Source organism: Rhipicephalus microplus, chromosome 5, assembly GCF_043290135.1.
Source record: "Rhipicephalus microplus isolate Deutch F79 chromosome 5, USDA_Rmic, whole genome shotgun sequence".
Taxonomy (NCBI): Eukaryota; Metazoa; Arthropoda; class Arachnida; order Ixodida; family Ixodidae; genus Rhipicephalus; species Rhipicephalus microplus.
In genome coordinates this window covers 148,977,506-148,984,283 of record NC_134704.1, presented here as the reverse complement: position 1 = coordinate 148,984,283, position 6,778 = coordinate 148,977,506, and the positions used below count along the sequence as shown (strand labels likewise).

The 6,778-nt window shown below is 44.1% G+C and overlaps 1 long non-coding RNA gene across 1 annotated transcript; it reads right to left on the bottom strand.

Moving 5' to 3' along the window:
* Nucleotides 1-1,176: 1,176 nt before the first annotated feature.
* On the bottom strand, nt 1,177-4,502 carry LOC142817410 (uncharacterized). Its single transcript, XR_012895217.1, has 3 exons — nt 3,924-4,502; nt 2,862-2,940; nt 1,177-2,668 (listed from the first exon to the last, which is right to left on the bottom strand). It is a non-coding gene; the product is annotated as an uncharacterized LOC142817410 (long non-coding RNA).
* Between the last annotated feature and the right edge of the window lie 2,276 nt (nt 4,503-6,778).

Below are 6,778 nucleotides of genomic sequence, written 5' to 3'. Positions count from 1 at the left end.
CAGCTTACATATTCTGTCAAAGTAACGTTTGCACAGTAATAGACATGGACTTGGCGTTTTTTGATATGAAAAGAGGGGACATGCTACCGTTTATGTGTACTGACTAGACCAAAAATGTCTTTTAACTGGTTAGGTTTACCAATAACAACTATTGACGTTTGATGAAATCAACCTAAAACTATGATATTTTCTATTGTTGCATATCTAACGAGCATATCAAATATTACAGGGACTTGATTCAGTTTACCAAAGTTAATGTGGCGTAAATGCAGCCCCAAAATAGATGAGTACACTCTAAGCCAAAAGGGAGCAACAGGGGTATAGGGGTTGCTCCTTTCAGGGAGCAATTGCATTGCCACTCCCATTACTCCCCTAAAAGGAGTAACTGCAGAGGGAAGAACCGTTGCTCTCCTTTCAGTTTTCCTTCGGGGGATGAACAGTTACTCCCTCCAGTTCCTCCCTGCGGACCAACAGTTACTCCCACCAGTTGCTCCCTGCAGACCAGCCATTACTCCCACCAGTTGCTCTTCTAAGAGCAACAGTTACTCTTTACCGTTCTTCCCACGTGTTCGCAGTTACTCTTTGAAAACCAACTGCACATGCTTCCAGTTACTCCTTGGGGAAATGAGTATTTATCTCGAGTATGCTTGTCACACGGTTAACACATGGCGAGAGCTCCTTGAAAGAGCACTGCTTGGGTGCTTCTAACACAAAAAGTGGACAATATTGAAAGCCCCGCCGCGGTGGTCTAGTGGCTAAGGTACTCGGCTGCTGACCCGCAGGGCGCGGGTTTGAATCCCGGCTGCGGCGGCTGCATTTCCGATGGAGGCGGAAATGTTGTAGGCCCGGGTGCTCAGATTTGGGTGCACGTTAAAGAACCCCAGGTGGTCTAAATTTCCGGAGCCCTCCACTACGGCGTCTTTCATAATCATATAGTGGTTTCGGGACGTTAAACCCCACATATGAAATCAATCAATATTGAAAGGAAAATAAATGCTTTATTGTTCTTTTTACGAGGCGACGTGTGAGCACACGTAAAAGTAGACTTCGCCACACCACAGCCAGCACTAAACAAGCACCATAATACATCGAAGGTTTTCTGCGTCATCCGTGGAACAACAATCTTGAATTTCTAGCATAAGGTAGTCTGTGTCATCATTGGTGAGCTAATGGCAACTTCTCCAATGCTGAAGGACGCAAGTTTCGCAGCTGGTGTTTCCATCAGGCTAGCGCAGCGGAATATCACCACAGGCATATGTGAAGCATCTCATTGCTGCGAGAAAAAAAATAGAAGTGTGAGGTTAAACATGCCAGAATCAATACATAATGAGTCACACACACTGCAGCAGCGCTTACATTCTAGGATGTCTACTGCAAAACGAAATATGAAAAAAAAGGAAGGTTCGGCCAAACGTTATTTGGCAAGCCATATAAATGCTGATGTGGTAGACGCTTTTCAAATGATGTCTGACAGCTATATTCTGGAACAAAATGTGCAGCACCTCAACAAGGCATATTTGTAGCAGTTAAAGATACCCTTAGGTTCAGTTAACTTGTTTCCTATACACAGCTGAGTGACATTTCTATGAGCCCATTCACCAATGGGCATTCTAAGTGAGATCATGTGTGTGGCAAATAACACGTACCGTCCGCTCATGTTAAAATACTTATTTAGTATGTGCACATAGTTGCTCTCCATTCTACTGTTCTATCAAACGCTGCTGCGTCTTGAATTGTGCAATACCTGTATTCACAAGCCAAGCATGCAAAGCATGCTTGAAAGCAACCATTTGCAGAGGCTACATGATAATCTTCAGTATATTTCTTTGTACCTGACGCAAACGACTGGACAAAACTATAGGCAAATAAATGTAGACCGTGCTACCTTCAAAAAATGCTTTAAATTCAGTAAACTAGGGTGCATTTGTTCACTCGGTTGACGAGTCACAGCCACGAGATATGTGAACGAAGATATATCTTAAATCATGCACAGATATTCCGATTCTTTGTTTGACAGTGTCACAGATAGCTCGCCAATACATATATATCTGAGAGCAACAAGATGTGAAGCTTTTATTAATTAGTTCAACGTCTTGTTGGTTCACAGCCAAACAGGTTACTGCTCTGTTAGACAAATTGGAATAAGCGCACCGTGGCTTCCAAAAAAAGCATTATTAGAAGTTAGCTCCCGGTGTGAATGTCTGCCTATTTATTTTGTACTGCCTTCTACATGTGCCACAAGGACATTTGTTGAGGATGTGCTACCAATCAAGCCAAGATCGCATACTTGGTCAATGTGGTGGAAATACAAACATTAGAAACACTGCCACCTCTAGTAAGAGCATAACACTTCAGGATCTTGGAACAGCAAGGAGGTGCATAAGAAAGTTAAGCCCACTCTTGCAGAACTTTGAACACAAATTTTTCAGAGTGGGAGAGGTCCACATGCTGTGGCACTTTTAAACCCATGAAACATCTGCAAAAAACAGGGTAAAGGCAAGTCAAGAAACGCTGTTATGAAGGCCTGCGCATGAACAGCTTTGTGAATCTAGGCCCAAGTGTTATGCTTTGTGCAAGCCAAAATCCATGTAAATAGGGAAAGCATACTTTTAAAAGCTCCAGCGTAAACAAATCTTGGCAGTTGGCTTTCTAGTACAAACAGCAATCCCTGCAATGAAAACATAAACATTTTATCTTAACGGTAACAGTGCGAGCACACACACGGGCCAGCGGAGCCATGTCAAATTGTCAGTGCCAGTGTAACCATGTGGCATGATAAACTATTCTCTGGCCAACACATGCAGAGTTTGCCCCTAAAAAGCGATGCTTTCATATACGTAGTACAAAAGGTCTGCACTTACCAAAATTCACTTGCTTTCTGTACTTCAGCATCGTTGGGAGCATCTTTATCTGCAGTATAACCAAATTTGTGTCATATCCCTGAAAAAAAAAGTAGTAAAAGACATGCATAAGTATTGTTTCATTTGGTAGCAGTGAAGTCGGGTTAAGAACAGCCAAGTGAAAATCAGCCTAATTATGTGCATGCGGGAAATCCCAAACGGCGTTATTGAGGTTGTCGAAATTTTCGTTGATTGGTATTAACGTCAATATGCGACTTCAACGGCATGCCAAATTTTCACAGCGCATAAGGATTTCATGATGCAGAATAATGACAACGCTAACGAGAACATACAGCATTTATGATTGTCTTTGACAATATTCAGTTTTGCGAAGGTTTTGCATGACTAAAGAAATCTTAAAGATGTGGGTCATGCCTCCTCCAATTGTTCTATTCATATGTAAATTGCTCGCTTGATGGTGCGCTTATAAAATAGTACGTTCAGCGCAGAGGTGAAGCAAGTGACGCAGTGATGTGGGCAGATTTTTTTTTTTTTGAGGCGTGCGGGGAGGGGGGGGAGGTCCGCTTATCTGAATTGGAGGCCGGGCAAGCGAATATGGTCGTCATTATGGGCTCCCTACGCCCGGCCTAAAAAAATTCTGTGCGCAACCGCCTGGCTATGCCAGTGAAGTGATGCGACAATGGTTTGTTCACTTACTGATTTACATACACTTTACAGCTCTAAAAAAATGGGGCCCAAGGCCCCAACACTCAGCCGTTAACGTTACATAAAGCCAATGGTAGAAAAGTGCCAGTATGAAGGCAGCTACAACCCCGCCCCAATGTTTTTTCAAGCAAGGTAGTGTTGCGGGAGTGAACTTTTAACTGCAAAAGTACACTGGCACTGCAGTGGTGACAGGGGAAGCAAGAGGGTATGCAGGCGGTAATAATAGAGGTAATTTAGTCCGATACGGCTAGCAATGGATACGGTAAATAAGAAAAAGCAAATTATTTTTCTTTTAATAACGCAACCACTCAACAAACTATTGTAAGAGCATTAAATGTTGCTCGAAATGCCACTCACCTGCACGCTGATGCATGCACAGTCCTTTGTCCGACGAGCGAACAGGCTTGCAGATAGCTGAAGACGTGTTTACGATGTGTTTGTTCCACCCAGCAGCAAAATACACAACAACTTCGCGCTCCATAAAGATAAATATACACTAACCTTCATCACGAATAAGTAGAAACGCAAATCTGCGACAAACACACACGATCAAAACATAGCTCACAAGCTCGCATGTCCATGTGCTCGTCGACCACAGACCATATGAATGAGTAGTGCGAACGCGAACCTAGTTGCGCCGAAAAAAAAAAAAAAAACGTCGAGCAGTGGCAGCACAGGCGTCAGCGCAATGCTTTCAGTGTGTTCTCCTAATACACTTATGAGAAAAAAACTGAGGTACACTAAAACTCATAAATAAATATAAAAAATTGAGTGTAATTTTTATTTAGTGCTAGTAAACATAAACACTAAATAAAAATTACTTTGTAACTTACATCGCTTACTACACTAGCGCCACACTTGTCGTGCGGGCGCAGATTTGTCATTCTGCCTTCAAACTACACGGAGAAGCGTGCTACTAAGGGTACGGCTGATGAAAAGCGCGTCTGGGTCCGCTTTTTTTTTCTTCTCCGATATATCTGGGGGGGGGGGGGGGCTCCTTATGCACGTGTTTCGGTGCTTGATCGACTTTGACGCCCTTCCTTCGCGGACGAACGGCGTGTCTAGGTTTTTTTTTATCGTTGTTTTGCACGTGTTTCGGTGTTCGGTCCGCTTTGACGTGCCAACTCTCCATTCTGCTGCTGCGTGTGTTAGGTACTTGCCGTAGCTGTATTCTCAGGCCTTCTGTGTTCAGCCAGCGCTGCTATCTTATTATCTGCGGATGCTAAAATAAATCACTGTTTTGGTTTGGTGAAGTTTGGCACACAGAACAAACAATAATCTGGCCCATGAATATAAATGTGGGCGGCATGCATATTTGTGTGCGGTGTCCTGCCGGGGAGTAACCGTTGCGTGACGAGAGCATTTACAGCGGTTCCTCCTTCCGTTGCTCCCTTACAAACTTAAGATGAATACAGTTGCTTCCCCATTCTCGAACAAGTCGGCCATCTTGTTCCGCTTGGTCTTTTTGGAGAGTAACAGTCGGTCTGAAGGAGTAAAAACAGCCGTTGCTCCCATTTCGGCCGTTTTTGGCTTAGAGTGTATACAAGAAAGTGAACAACTACAAGCTCTTGTGACATTAACTTTCTTTATCTCGTGTTTTTTTTGCGCTACATTTACGCCATAATGAATCAATACCAACTCGCTCACCTCTCAAGTTTTGCTCTACCGAAGTTATCTTAAGAAGAAAAATACACGTAGTCCGAACAACAAATTATCAGAATTCCACTGATTTTCCACTGACGTCTTGTGAAATTGGCCTAATATTGATCACATGTTTCGTTTATCAACCCAAAACTATCTAATTTTAGCACTATCAGACAAGAATAACACAGGCAATTCAAGAACTCATTCATCATTTTTTCGCCACACCAGCAACCACCGGGTCCCTCAACATTCGCGAGATCACAATGTGTCGTTCGCTGCCAGGAGCCATCATACGATTACAGTTCGCACAACTCCCTTCTGTCATGGAACATGTGCGCTGGGACTTCACATGCATTTTGCTTTTGTCTTGCCATATACAACTTCGTTGTAAACGTCTTGCATATAAGTAACGAGGATTCCAACTACAGTGATGATCGAGAGCTGCTTGCTACTAATGTGGTGTTTAAGGTAATCTATTCGCGAGACTTCAGTACAGAGGCTCGACACTGCAGCTGGCCGACCTAATTTTATTGCCATAAAGAAAAAAATCTCTGCGAGTGTTTGAACTGTGTTATTTATAAGTATTGTTCTGCAAAAAAGTAATACCCACATGCCAATGCTTCCAATCAGGCTTATGAGAACTGCGTCTTTTTTTCCCGTTCATGTGATTGTCGGTGCGTAAATTGCCTAAAGCTAACGGTAACTTTGGAAAACACGTACTACACACCGCGAGCTTACGGACTCCCGAACATTCTTACAATATTAAGGTGACGGCGGCAAAAGTTAAGCTTTGTTTTCCTTTTCCTGAGGTCTATTTTTGAAATCAATCCAGCGTTATAGTACCGTTAGACATCACCCTTCCCTGAATAAGTTTTCTATTGAGGCAGCTGTGTGATAGCACCACTGGGATACGAGTCGAGAAACACATCTACGTTGCATTCCAGGAATGCTGTATGCCAAGCGTAGCTAAACATGTGTGCCGGAGCATGCCGAAAGCGAGGACGCCAATAGCCTTGCTGGTGGTGCTCAGTCAACACCTCCTCCATTCTTCTAGGGCCCGGGTGGAGCGGGCGTCGGCGTCAGTCTAGCGTTTCGCCATCAGGCACCACAAAATTCATCTATCCCCTCAACCCCAACCTCACGAGAGAGGGCTGGCTGGCGGCCCTGCTCGGCTGTCAGGACCTGAAGGCCGAAAAGGCCCGGGTTCAACGGACATGGGCGGCGTTGCTTGCCAATGGAGCTCCGGAATAGGGGTTCCGCTTAGTGCTGTGAGAGGAGAAGACCAATAAGGCCCCAACCAAAGCGTCCCTCTGTAACCATTTGTTGGTTATTAAATGTTAGCCACCACCAGAGTATACTGCCTACCGCGTTTTCTCACGCGCAAACGAATGGCGCGGCTGCGTTTGAAGCTACTATACAGTTCGGTTATCAGCTGTATTCACATTGTTTAAGGGCCAGTCACCAGCTCTGACAATTTGTGCTGACAAGCGCAATGCGTAGACGATGCGTTCATGATCACGTCTGCCAAAATTTGCAAAGCTACACGCCGCGGAAATGGGTCAAATTTC